At 47.7% G+C, this 14383-nt stretch overlaps 1 protein-coding gene across 8 annotated transcripts in view; it reads right to left on the reverse strand.

The window, feature by feature from the left end:
* Positions 1-14383, reverse strand: part of GPR50 (G protein-coupled receptor 50) — a 188143-nt gene continuing 173760 nt past the window's right edge. For 3 of the 8 annotated variants that reach the window (XR_010391037.1, XR_010391036.1, XR_003262644.2), the window contains 4 exons: positions 10848-10954; positions 5412-5623; positions 3334-4100; positions 1-2021 (listed from right to left, as the gene is read on the reverse strand). The gene's annotated coding sequence lies outside the window, so the exon portion shown is untranslated. The other 5 variants (XR_010391038.1, XR_010391035.1, XR_010391034.1 and 2 more) reach the window with 5 other exon arrangements.

A 14383-nucleotide genomic window follows, 5' to 3' on the forward strand; every position in this document is an offset into this window, starting at 1 on the left:
TTCATTAAAAACAATCTTTTATTAGCTTTTTAACAAAGTACTTTTACCAAGGGGAAAAACAGACCACCTACAATTTTAAAAGCCATTTTCTCTACTCCCTTAAGTTATTCTCAGATGTAATAATACTCCAATAACAACAAGATCATCTTACACTTGTATAGCGCCTTTCCTCCTAAAGTGCCTTAAAAGCTATATATACACACAGAATTACTTCAGCATCATTTTCCCATCAGGATTTAGGTATGTCTAGAGAAGCTGACTAGGGCAAACACAATTACTGAACAGGCCCATGGCCGAGACCCACGGCAGGAGAACTGGCCAGATGGAAAATAGGTCGTGAATTTATTTGGAAGTGGGGAGGCTGAATTCCGTTTTCTGACATGCACACGGGACTGTTATTAAGTTCACAAATATTCAAGAGCTACAGGGAATTCAGGCAGGCTGTGTTTCTACAAGGAGGTAAATTCAGTTTCAAGGTTCAGCGCGCTCACTTAAAAATGTCACAGCCACATGACAAAAAGCACCAGCCTGGTACCAGCCCATCCAACTGATTCAAACCTGTTCAAGAATTTCAGAGAGGTGACTTTGTCCCAGAAGGCTTCGCCCCAGATCAGGTATCAGCTGTGCTCCTGCTGACAGCATAAAGCACAAAAGCTAATACACCATTGCATGGCTGAATCTGGATGTTTTGGCAAGTGTGTGGACACTTGACTGTGGAAAACATTTATGTGGCCTGGAGAAATGATATCATGTCAATCCAATATTGATGTATAGGGAGCCATGAACTGCAATTTTCCACTAACGCTGTACACTCTGCTCCCACACACTGGACAGAATACTGCATATTTCTGCATGACTATTTGGCTGGCTTTGGGCAAACTGGGAAATAACAATCTGGAAGCTGACACACTCTCCCTGAATAATGACTTGCTACAAAAAGCTGCGAGTCGAAGTGAAGATTTCAGGCTGTCCCAGAGCTTCAAAAAGCTTCTCTGCACAATTGCATGGCCCCAGCTGGACACAGGGTCTGGATTTGGTTGCAGGATTCTGAACCAGCAGTGTCTCTCCTGCGTTTTGTATGTCCATTGGCCCACAATAAGGCACAGCAGGACTGGAAGAATTCTGACCAAAGATTTATTCCTATTCAGCATTTTAATTAATAATAACACAGTGAAAAACCCTTGAATCTGCACAATAGCCTTTACATGTCATTCTCACCCCCTCCTATCTAGAATCAGCCCTAATTTAATGCAGAAAAGCCTTCCTTACCTCTTGATCTGTAGGGAAGTTAAGGGAGTCTCCCCATTCCTATCAGTGGCCTTTGAATCAGGTCTTCGACACCTAGACTCGCATGGGAGGCCTCAGGAGAGGACACCTCCAGTATGAAGGGCTGCCCAGAATGAAAGGTCCCTCCTCACCTGTGCATCCCCCAGCAGGACTCCATCAGTCCAGCTGTGCAGGATCAGATGAGCCACAGCTGGCCCCAGGTACAGTCCCTACAAGAAGCAATGGCAGAGGCCCAAGGACCAGGGCAAATGTACCATGTTGCTCTCTCTGTCAGTCCAGTAAACCTCCCCTAAGGTGGGTATCTTTGCATTTAATTGATCTGAGTGTGTTTCTTTTTTATGACTTCTATAATCACTTTCTATAGATTTCTGGCATCTGCAAATCCCAGAGCAGTGAGGTCCACAGGTTAACCAGGCAGCACTGCCATCCTCTTCCGCACTCTCTTCTTGAGAGAAAATACTGGGTACTTTAGTGTTTGTTTAGGTTGTAGCCATAAAGGGGCCTTTCCAGGAGCATACAAGCCTCTAACCACCCTGAAGAGCCTTCAGGGTAGTTACTAAATGAGAGACCCTGCCAGCTCTTGGGTCCTTCAGTGCTTCTCCTGAGTTCACATCCAGAAATGGCTCAGCAATCTTCAACTCGAGGTCGTGCATGGAGGCTGAAGAATGTACAGATATACATGGATGTATATCTGGATCTCCGTGATCCCATCACACTGATAAGCAGCATATCTGCTAAAAGAAGAAAAGAAAAAAAGAAGGAGGGTACAGCTGTTGTTACAAGCATTCCAGCTTTCACATACTTATAAGCCACTCTCCTTGAAGGAGGGAGTTACAGTACACAGGGAGAATAAATCATCCCTGGTGTATCTGGGGATGTCCTACACTGCCTCGTCACTCCCGCAGGAAACAGACGTGGAGAAGTGAAAATAAATTGGAAAGATGAGCAATAATTTATTTTCTTGTCTGGAAAAGATAATTTAACTACTCAATTAAATATTGCCTATAGCCATACTAGAGTTCCACATTCCAGCTACAACACAGACAGATCTTGGTCTCTTATTACTGGTCTTCATGCTGTCTGGTACTTAAAAATTCTAGTTTAATTAGATGACACCTCCCACAAATGACAAGTTATTGGCACATGATAATTAAAATAGAATCTAGGAATTTCTGCTGTCCAAGAAACATTCTGTAGGAATCATATACTCTCTTGCAGCAGCATATTCTAGCAGTTGCAGGCAACACTGAATAACTGATGATACATTATTTGTTAATTTGTGTTATTTTGAAAAACAGGAGAAAAACATTGCAATTCTGGCTTTAAGTAAAACAGCCTGGGCTCTTTTCTTTTTCTATAGGTTTCACCTATGATGATCCACAAATCCGACATTTTTAAAATGTATTTTTCATTGATTTCTCTGAGGTGTTTAATCACTGTTGAAATAGAGCAGTTTAATACTGAACTAAGCAGCAAATATCCCCATTATGAGGAGCTTTAATTATGATGGCTGTTATTACACCTAATTATAGCTGTCTTGAAACAATCCAGTTAGTTGGAGAGGTTTGTGTGTGATGTCTGTATGGGCAGTCAAGCCTTTGATACGCTGGAATAAGTTCAATCATTTCCCTGTCAAGCATAACACTGAGTAATTTGGCTAGAGCATTAAAAAGGCGAATGTGTAAAGCAGGATGGCACATCAAACATATGCTTTAAACATTTAACGCAAAACTGCTGTTAAGGAGGTGGGCTCAGCAACCTGCCTTGAGGAGGGCGGGGAGCAGGTACGGAGCAAAACCTGCAAATACTGCTTTGCCCTCACATGTGCCTCCAGCTCTTTACAAGATGGCCACTTCTAGGCATGAGGAAACAATCCCGTATTCCCACCTCTGCTCCCCTCTGGATACGAGCTTGCTCTTAGGGTGGGGGAAGGTTTTGTCAGGGTCGTGCAGGCTATTTTCGGGAGCATCTGGTAAAGCCTCCTATGGCCTTGTCACCCCTCACCACCGGCGCCCGCAGTGCAGCCTCTCTTCCAGCTGTACGTACTTGTAGGAACACCATCCGAGGGCCTGAGATACTTCCAGTCCTGTCCCTGCATCACATGCTGCAGATCACTGTTCACCGGCTCCTGCCCGCGTGACTCGGGGGAGCACAGCCTGGCTCCCCACCGCCCGCAGGTGCCTGCCGACACCTGGTCCCGGGGCGTCCCCAGGCTCTGCCGCAGTCCTGCAGTACCGAAGAGGCCTGCAGTCGCAGCAATGGATGTTTTGTGTACCCCTGCATAGCTCAGAGACAGCATTATTACTTAATAAGCTTTAGAAGGAATATTTTAAAGCAGCTTGCAACAACAGTTACTAAGAGCTGAAATGAAGGAGAGGATTGAGGTTGCAGTTAACAGTAAGGATCATGCAAAGCTGATAGAGCATCTCATCCAGGATGGAGTCATCTCCTTGTGCCCCCTCTTTAAGCTTTCTTAGTTAATATTTCTTTCCTGTTCTTTGCTCTGCACATCCTTGGCTGCCTTAAAACACAGAGCTCTAACAGTCTTACAAACCATGGTGGTGATGGCTTGCAGGAGCTCTTGCACAGTTTAGGTAAAAGGTCTCATGTTGCAATTCTCAGCTGACCAGTATTACAGAAAATCAGCAAAGGGTTGTTCAGACCAAGGCTTTTCTCTTCCCTCCCTTCTCCCCTCCGGTTAACATGGCACAACCTTAGGCTCTCGTGTGATGCCTGGAAGCTGTAATGCAGGAGGCAGCAGGGCTCACGAGCTGTACCGCTGTGGGTATGTCTGGGCTGTAGTCTAAGGATGACTGAAATGCAAACAAAATGATCTAAGTGCAAAATACAAGGAGATCCTCCTCTACGTGACAGCTTCCTATTTGCAATGGTAATACAGATAATATATTCCAGTAAGGCCTTTACACAAGCTATACAAATAGAGGGGGGAAAAAAACCCCGTCATGGTCACAACACAAGAACATTTCCTGCTCTGATTCACTAGTCTTAATGCTGACACATAGCAAGTCTTCTGCACCTTCAGCCCGAAAGCACACTGCAAACACCAAGCTTTAGACATTTCCTTTAGACTAATGTGTATTATTAACCCCTTTTTTGCATACAGGGATCAGGAGGATACAGGTGAAAAATTCTCTTCTCCCATCAGAGAGTGAGCAATAGAAGTCACGAACAAAACTCGGATGACTTGCTGTCCCCCACCTTCCATATGCTTTCACCCATCAATAGTCCACCCTCTGTAGGATGATAAAAAGAGGTGAACAGAATGCTGTCTGGAATATATTTGTATTTATGGACTAGTTCAGTTAGTTCTTCAGTTTGTTTTGTCAGATAATTTTCATCTCTTCACCCCCTATCCACCCTCACCATCTGCCTAAAGCTACCATCTGCTTAAAAGTTTGGGGGAATTCACATGTGATTGAGAATTTTGCACCACAAATACAACTGAACGAGGTGGTTCTTTTTGCATTCACATGTGCCTGGTAAAAACATTTCATGCTTCAGATCCCTGTTGACAAGGCTCCTCAGGAGCGCCGTCACCCTTGCTCAGGTGGAAACTAGATAAACGTCACCTTGTTCAATGATTTGTAGCATTTAACCTTACCCTTGTGCCCAACAACCGTAGCCAGGATAGAAGAGTCCCCTGTCCTAGATACTGTATGAACACAACAGAGAATCAGCATCTCATGTCCTTTATAACTTCCTTCTTCATGAAGGCACTGTAACTTTGGGGAAAATGCAAGGATTTCCATATACAATCTACAAATCTTCTGTGGCCACTGCTTCTGGACACCTTGTGTTACCAAGGCGGTTGGGCTGTCAGTGAACACCCTGAAGCATGAGGACCAGCGTTCTTCATCCCATTTTATCAGAAGTATTGTGACTACACCTGTTTTTCTGTCCAGTTATTTTTTTTGTAATCCTACTAAATCCTCTACCTTAGCAGTATCATTGTTGGGTGCACAGTGTATGGTGACTTCTTTATCTGGTACTACATTTCTAAGTCATAGGATTCAGCTAGGGCCAAAAAGGATGATGGAAGATGAAAAAATATCTGTTTAGATGATTTGAATAATTTTAGTTCGAGTGTCCCAGCTAATACTCACCTCTGCTGCTTGCCTGGTAGTGGCGGTTTATGGAAGAGCCTTTAATAACTCACTCAGCCTTCAAACTTCACTAGAGAAAGGCTGGAGCCTGGTAGCTCCTAGACAAACAACTCTCAGTACCCTCTACATGCACCAGCCCACGCAGGTTTCGTGAAGACAAAGCCAGGAGACTGATTTCCCTCAAAGAGCTTCGTTTGCTCCATAATTAAGACCTTAGAAAAAAATAAATAAAATAAAATAAACCAAAAGATAATTCCTCCGCTGTTAGATTTATAACAGAAGCTCACCACATATAGCAGATCCCTGGGTACATATATACATATACAGATGTTTCAGCCATATGCAACAACATATGGCACACTTCCCACAATAACTGCAGCCTTTTTTTCTGTGTGAGGCTACAAAACCACAAAAACGTAAGCAGGCAGCGTCCCGGCCCGCTCAGGATGGAGGGCACGTCTCCGCTGCCTTCCCTGCCCCTGCCAAACGCGGTCCGCAGCCTCCTCCTCCTCCTCCTGGCCCCGCGGCCCCTGCGCAGCCCAGGCGCTGCAGGACCTCCTTCCCCCGGGCCAGGGCGCGAGCGCAGGCAGGTCGCCTGTCCCACCCAAGGGAGCACGGGGGATTTGGGCGGCACATCTGCGTAAGGTGGCCTCGCCGGCCGGCCCCACACGGGCTCTGCAGCTCCTTCCTCCAGGCTGCGGAGGGCCCCACTGCGAGGAGCCTCCTAACAGTGACGGCATTAGCAAAGGCAACTAGAAATGGGTACCGCGTAGCGCAGTTTAACAGCGCGCTACATCCCAGCGCCTCACGCCTCTGCCGGGAGGTCGACAGCGATAGTTCAGTGCTGTTCAGCCTCTCCTGCTCGGGTCTCTCCCGCTGCGCCCAGGGCTGCCTCACCTGGCGCGGGTCTTGCCAGGCATCACGCCCTTCTGCTTCTATGACTGGTTTTTGCATTTATGAAAGTTATCTGCAGGGCAGAGAGATTTTTCCAGATGCTGGAAGAAAAGTCCCGAGCTCGGATGAAGTTCAGGTCAAGCACTTGAGACTGAAAAAGCCACAGCTGTTAGATGGGCAAAATTTAATTCTTTTTGGTGACAGCGCCGCAAAGAGGGAAGAGAAGCGTTCGGCTACCAACCTGACTCACAGGAAATGTGCAAGCAGACCTAAAGGATATTTTAAGTGTATAAAGCAAAAAGAATATCAGCGTGCTTCACAACAGATGATCATAGAGAGGCGTTTGAAGGCGTTACAGAATTCCCCAAACAGAAAAAAACAGGATTACTGCCGGGGTTTGGGAGGGCGCAGATCAAGGAGATCCACGTGGCTGTGCAGCCGGGCTTTGCAGGAGGGGACTGACGGCCTCGCAGCCGGAAACCCGCGCCAGGGACATCCCAGCTTGCCACAGCAAAGTGGCTTTGCTGGGTCTATCCCTGCCGCAACATCTTTGCAAAACTGTTATCGAACCATTTCGCTTCAGTCAGGTGAAAGTGGATGGTTTCGACTGATGTGACAATCAAAAAGCTGATCCGCTTTTCAACTGAAACCTTTCTGGATGTTTTGATTTGCAAAGCAATCATGATTTTTAACATTTATCCCTCCTCCAGGAAATAAACTCAAACTTTGCCAACTTCCCTGGGGCTTAGAAATTCATTTCCTACTTGTGCTCCACAACTTTGCAATGTCATTGCTTCACTCCACACAAATACAATCTGCCAATTCATTAAACACAAAAATATCATTTACAGTAGGAATATGAACTGGAGCATAAATCCAGCAATAAAAAGCACAGAGAATAAAAATCTCATAAGAATTCAAAGAACTGCTTTATTCACTGCAGAAACAGGGATACTCTACTCACAGACAACTTTCTGTTTCCCAAATGCCTGTCAAAAGCAAGAATTATTCAAATACTGTGGCTTTCTGGAAAGATGCAGCTATTTCAGACCTCTGCTGGAAGTTTACTGCCAGAAATGTCAGTGCTTATTTGTAAGAGAGAATGTTTGTTTTGGAGGAAAAGTCGGAGCTGCAACAATATGAAGGGATAAAACCTATTTATTTGGGGGTTCTGGTTCCAAGTTCCTTGTCTAAATAAGAGACTCTGGATCTCCAAGGAAAGCCTGGTTTAAGCCCTGAACCCTCGCCCACCTCGTCTCTCTGATCCCAGCACGACAAGCAGGCGTGGGTGATGCTGGTGCGAAGCTGCGAATAAGGACTCTGCCCACGCAAGCGCAAAGGCGCCGCAGTTGTGTTCGGTTCAGCCGCTTGCCCTCTGGCTCCGAAGAAACGCGGTCCCAAATGGCCGAAGCCAGCCCAAGCCAGGCGGCTGCAACCCCTTTGCACCGCCCGCTCCCTCGCCCGCCGGCCGGCAGGGCTGCGCCACACGAGCTCCCTTTTCTCTGCTCTTTTTAAGAGCCAACATGAGCTTTGACACCTCGCTCAGTCCTCAAAACGCCCCAACGGGAATACTGGAGCGCTGCGAGTCACAGCACTGCCGGACACACTGAGCACCCGGAGGGAGCACAGCCTGACGCCGGCCCACTGCCCAGCTTAACCTCACCTTGCTCCTCACCTCCCCGCGCCCCACGCCAGCTTGCTTTTAAACACGCCTGGAGACACGCTGCGGAAGTGCTGTCCTCCCTCCTGCTCCTGCAGCGCTCCCGCTGCCGCCCGCACGCCGCTCTCGGCACCGGCGAGAAGCCGCTCGTTCATCGCTGCAGCTCTTCCGCCAGGCTGAACGGCTTCGCGCGCTCGCCAAGACGGCTGCTCTGCTCTTGGCACTGCTTCCCGGCTCATCTCGGCGCCGGCTCGGGAACACCACTGTGTCGCTCAGAGAGGAGAGGCGGCGCTGAGAGCGGCTTTACTACCAACAGGCTGCTTTTTCAGGGCATGCTGGAGTGATGCTCTTGGGGCCTGAAAACACGCTCTTCAAGGAATTTGGCTCAAGGTTATTGTTACCATCAGTCTTGCATAAAACAGGCTGAAGCCGCCACCGTGCCCGGGCAGCTGGGAGCAGTAGGGTGGCAGGGTACAGCTGCCGCCCGCCGGGGCTGCTCCCGCTCCCGCCCGAGCCGCGGGCAGAGCGCGGCCCCCGCCTGCACGGGCACGGCTGAGGGGAGCTGCATTACGCCAAAATAGAAAAGGCGGCACAGTTCACTCCTCCTCTTGGAGTGAACAAAGACCAACCTGCGATGGTCAGACCGGGCCTGGCATTGCCCGCAGAAATAGCTTACCCATGTGCCAAGGGTGGGAACCTGGGTTTGAGTGCTGGGTTAGCCCCCGCTGGGGGAGCACGGCCCCTCACCAAGCGCACGTCCCACCGCAGCATCCCGGGTCCTCTCCTTGTGGGGCTGGGCACACTGCCCCACCGCCCTGTGCCGAGAGAAAATTATTTGCCCTTAGGAGGAACGAACTGTGTGAAGGCATCAGAGGACTGTCAGCACTCGAGTGACTTTGCTTGCACCCTTGCAGCAACACGGGCCTGTCTCAGCCTGAGCGGGAGCCTCCCACACCCCCTCCACCTGGCAGGCGACCCCCAGGCTGAGACTGCTCAGCTCAGGCCAGAGCATTTTGGCGTGGACAGAAAGGGTGAACAGGTGAAAACCACGGGGTAGCGCTGGGAGTCCCCGCGTGGTAAGGACTGGACCTCGCTTCTGTGGGGCCGAACCCCCAGTGCCGCAGGGGGACTGCCGCGCCGCGGGGCCCTTTCAGTGTGCCATTTGGTGGCAGGTTCGCACAGCTGTAGTTGGAGGTTCAAATGCTGCTTGAATGCTTGCTCGCTAGTCCAGGCTGTTATGCATTCTGGTAGCTCAACCCAAAGGAAACGATACAGCATTCACCAGAGCTGCTACCTCTCCGCACACTGAGCAACCCTGTCAAGGGCAAAGGAAAGGCTCTAGTTATCAGGTGGACAATTTCTTTTAAAACAAGAGCAACAGCTCGGTACAAAATACAATAGCATTTCTATCTTTCTGAACACTCCTGGTCTTCTTTCTACTCTTGTGTTGCATGAATCTGACAGCTCAATAGTTCAGTGCATCTGCTGGTAGCGCTACAACTTAGATGGTGCAAAGATGCATTTAGAAATAAAATGGTAGAGACAGCACATTTAAAATCACTGTATGGAACTGGTGAATGCCAGAGCAGGGACAAAGAAAAGAGGCGGTGCAGAGATATCAGCATTACCTGAAAATCTCAGGCACAGCTTCAACAGGGCGAAAGCCTTAGCGAAGGGGCTAAAGAAGCTGTGTCCCCCTCCTGCCGCTCAGCATGGCCCGTGCTGCGCTGCACGTGAGGAGGGTGACACTCCCAAACGTGCACAGCCGGCAGCGCGGTTGTGTCCATCCCAAGGGAGCCCATTCCCCACCACAAAACACCACCCAGGGAGCCGTGCTGGCCTGGGCCGCCTGCCGAAGCAGCAAGCGCCCTGCAGCGCCTCGCGGAGCAGCAATGGGCAGCTAGTTGGAAACAGCCACTGTGTTACCCTCGTCGGGATATCGAGCTGTTTATCCTCTATTTCACTGTAGTCATATCTAATTAAAAATGCCAATATTGACTGTTTAAGCTGTTAGTTATGGCCACGTGTGCTTTGGTGCTTCCCTCGTGGGCTCCAGCTGCCGTGTGCGATGTGCAACCCTCAGTCAGTCCCGCAGAACAGCATGAAGAGGCGCAAGCAAGGCAGAGCTCTACCTGCCTTCTCTTAAAAATAGAAGGACGTTTCCCTGACAAATGTAGCAAATCAGACTTGAAGGTAGGCTAACTTCCCTCTTCCACTTTCCACAGGTCACAGCTCATAGCAAAGCCGCAATAAATGGAAGAAATACTTGGAACACCAGTTTTTAAAAGGTCTACAGGATGAACTAAAACTTTTGTCTGTAGGAGCAGATAATTTTGTATAATGTTTTCTCCCCTATGAGTCCTACCCTGAAGTTCCTCAGAGAAATGACTTTCCAATCAACTATACATGAAGAACATTTCAAAGTGCATTCACAGGCCTTGCCTAGACAAGCACAAGGAAAGAAACTCCTCACATCCACCTGTATAACCTCCTAAAAAAGTGGGCACCACTAGTAAAAGTCAGCATTTCCTCATCAAGGTAAGTGATTCTACACACATTTTTCTTGGAGAATAGAGAAAGAAATCAGAGTACTGCCTTCCAAATGTGGCCTGAACACAATAGACCCGCATTGTATCCTCTACCAAGGCCCCGAGGAAAACATGCATCTCTGGAGGGAGAAATTGGGCTGCTGAGAGACCTGTGCGTCCCTCCAAATCCTCTGCTGGTTGCTGGCTCTGGCTGCTTCAAAGCCAACTGCGTCTTGCTTTATAGGCACAAATGTACAACCTCATTTTCCTCATACAGCCTTCCCCCTTTCTCCACATGTCCAGCTCTGTTGCTAACTTCTCTCCCAAGCCCCATCCCTTCTCTGTACCTCTTACCTTACTAGATCTCAGTAGACAACAAAGTCTGCTCAGCACTGGTATGGCCACAGCAGGAGTACTGGGTCCAGTATCAGAGACTTCATTTCATGAAAGCTTTGAACCAGCTGGAGAGAAGGACAGAAGAGAGCAAGAATGATGAGAAAGACTGGGAGAAAAACAAACCCAGAATATTTTCTCTAGAAATAAGGAGACTGAGGGAATGCAAGTGAAAAGGCTGCTGTGAGGAGGCAGGGAGCCACCCTTCCCCATAGGGAAATGGAGGAGAAGTGAAATATTAATGTGCACCCACGGAGGTTTGGGGTGGGCACTAGGACAAACTCAAGGCAAAGATAGTTGGCACTGGAAAAAAACTGTTCAAAGTGTCTGCAGGATTTCTGTCACTGAAATGTTTATATTAAGGCTGGGCAAATGCCTGATGAAGAGTAGATGTTGAGGAAGGCAGAGGCATCAGGACCAAGGTGTGGTCAAGAGACCCCACTGGTCCTCTCAACTCTATTTACTATGAGACTGTGAAGATTCACTCACTGTCTGGCACATCCTGCAAATCAAATAGATGCCACTAGATGCTCCATTAGATCCAGATGGATGCTCCTAAAATGCCTTCAGGAACCCAGGAGAAGATTCTTGATGAAGAAATAAGGGCAGAAAGCAACCAAATGGGAAGTAGCTAGCTTTACTTCTTGGTTTATTACTTTTTAAACCTAAGTCTGCATGGATAATCAAAAATATTTAGACAGTTGTGCTGACTTGCAGAGGTTAATTATTTTTATTTTTTCAGGGAAACTTTGGCTTTGTATAAGCCATATCAAGAAATGGTATCTCTGGAAGAACCATACTTGATGCCATGTGTTTGTTCAGGCAAGGCCACAGAGTTGCTGCTGCACCTGAGGATACATTGGATGCTTTTGGAAGAGAAAATTCACTTTTGGCAAAGGCACCAGCCAGCTATTACAGCATGGGAACAGCTGCAAATGGCTTAGCTCTCTACTTCAGCTCTCATCCCAATCCTACCTGAACCTCCACGCAACCAATGGTGTGCTCCGGTCCACAGGCCCGAGCTCGCTTTGACCAAGGGATGTGGCATTTTTTTTCCCCAGGAAAGGTGAAGGCTAGCACCAGGCTGCTTGAGAAAGAGCGGAAAAGGATAGCGCCCATGGAGAACAGGGAAAGGCTCTTCTCCAGGGCCTGGAGGAAACAGACTCACTGCAGCTCCTGCAGCAAGTAGCACGGGTGTGCTTCCTCCCCAAGCAAGGGCAAAAAACCTTCAGTACTCCTGAAGAAATATCAACTCTTCTGCTTGCTTCCAGGGATAAAGACCCTGTGAAATTAAGGGTGCCAGCAATACATCCCCACTTGTTTTTTTAAGACTTTCCCCTCCTGATACCAGCCAAATCAGAACATCCTTTCTCAAATCCTGTTTCAGGCCGCTAGGGATTTCCCGCCACTTCTTGCATAGTAAATTCAAGGGAGGCTGGCAGCTCCCAAATTTCTGATTAGCACATCGAGCATGCCCCTCTCTCATTGCTACTCAGATCACGTTCTGGTCTCAAGGAGCTACATTTCAGGATTGTATTGCTTGCTTTTCTCCATTCCAGGTCAGCTATGTTAATTGATTTGTTCCACAACAGCAATGGTAGGCATTTGTTTTTCCTGGCTGGGCTTATTATGCTGCCATCAGTATAAATTTGCTACCTGTGCGCTGCAGGGAGACTCAGAAGGAGGCTTGATGGAGCAGTTTGATAGAAAAGGGCTGCTGCTGAGCCTGTGCCGGTTCCAGATGCAGACACGTACATCTTTCCTAGCACTGCAGCCATGAGCATTTTATGAAACTGTTTACTTTGCTTATGACATAGAATCTTTGCAGTTTATTGTGCTAGATGAAGAATGCCTGCATCTATTAGAAAGCAGGATAAGTAAATAAATAAAAGAATAAAGCACACTTCAGTTTTCTCTCAGGTTCCTCTTGGCCACTTTGTAGCTGCAGTTTTACTAAGCATATGCATTAGATAAAGTCAACTTTACCTCCTTTTGCAGGGACAACTACTGAAAAAAAGAGGAGACAACTTTAGAAGCAAGACTCAGTCCCTGACCCAAGATACAGCCACTCTGAGGGTACCTAACTTGGGATAGACTCCCAGGCCACAAAACCACCAGAGTATGAATCTAAACCCAAAGACTTTCAGTCTGCTGGTGGGCCCTTTGGAGGGAGGCTTTACGAGTACCGCCTTAGCCTTGGCACTCCTGGAAAGCAGGTAGCCTCAACAGATGCCATTTGCCTAGACTCCACCTCCTCTTAGTATAAAACCAAATACCAGCTTCACACTTTTCATCTGCACAGCTTTATCAGTCAAAGACAGTAACAGGAACGGAAACTATCCTCAGCCTGAGGACACTGGGGAAGGAATCCAGATGCTCAGCTAGCCTGAGGCATGCAAAAAAGATATGATCCCTCTGCTGTGAGCAGCCCTACCATCCTTCAACCTGGGAGTCGTCTCTATCACAAAGGTGCAACAGGAAAGTGGTCATGAAGGCACTTGAGAAGCAGAGCTGTGTTTTAAAAGACAGAAGGGGTAAAAGTGGAAAGGACCACAGCAGGCAGCGTGGGCTAGAGCTCCATGCCTCATGTTTTCCAAACAGTGGGTAAAGGACTATGGTTAAGAAGGCTGACCAGTCCAGCAAAAACTGTAGGCCAGAAATAATCATGATAAATAAATCATGAGTAAATCAAATAAATCAACAATCATGACAAAGGAAGCAACAACTGGCAAGAATAGTTCAATGAAAATATGGTGTTGGGGAAAGAGAGGGGAAAGTTGGCTCTACAATCTGTGTTTCAGAAGTTTGACAACTGGACCAGTCATTCTGGAAAAGATTAAAACACCATTAATTGTTATGAGTGTTTCTTTAAAGAAAAGAAGCCTCTTGTGTATTCTTTGCTTAGCTTCAGAGCGAAACCATGTCTGAAGAGCTACAGAAATAAAGGGATTGGAGCATCTAACACACAAGCAGAAGCTGCGCAAGCTGGGACTCTTCAGCCTGGAGAAGGCAGCTCAGGGGGCTACCTACTACTGTGTATAAATACCCAACGGGGCTGTAAAGACGACAGAGCCAGACTCTTCTCAGTGGCATCTAGTGACAGGACAAGAGGGAACAAGCACAAATTGAAATACAGAAAATCCCTTATATATATAAGAATAAACTTTTTCACTGTGAGGGTGCTCAAGCACAGGAGGGGGTTGCCAGAGAGACTGTGGAATTTCCATCCTTGGAGATATTCAAAACACAACAGACACGGCCCTGAGCAACCTGCTCTAGCTGATCCTGCTCAAGCAGGGCTTGGACTAGACAATGCCCAGAGAGTCCTTCCAACCCCAACAAATCTGCAATTCTAAATTAGGTCAGGCACACTCAGCCTAGGAACAACCTCTCTTCTGGTACAGATGTATTGTACTACCTTTCATCTTGAGGGAAGATGGAGAGCACCCTTGGCTCCTGCTTAGGCAAGAAATAAGGTGAATATCCTTCTCAGTGCA

Source organism: Dromaius novaehollandiae, chromosome 11, assembly GCF_036370855.1.
Source record: "Dromaius novaehollandiae isolate bDroNov1 chromosome 11, bDroNov1.hap1, whole genome shotgun sequence".
In the NCBI taxonomy this organism is placed as follows: domain Eukaryota; kingdom Metazoa; phylum Chordata; class Aves; order Casuariiformes; family Dromaiidae; genus Dromaius; species Dromaius novaehollandiae.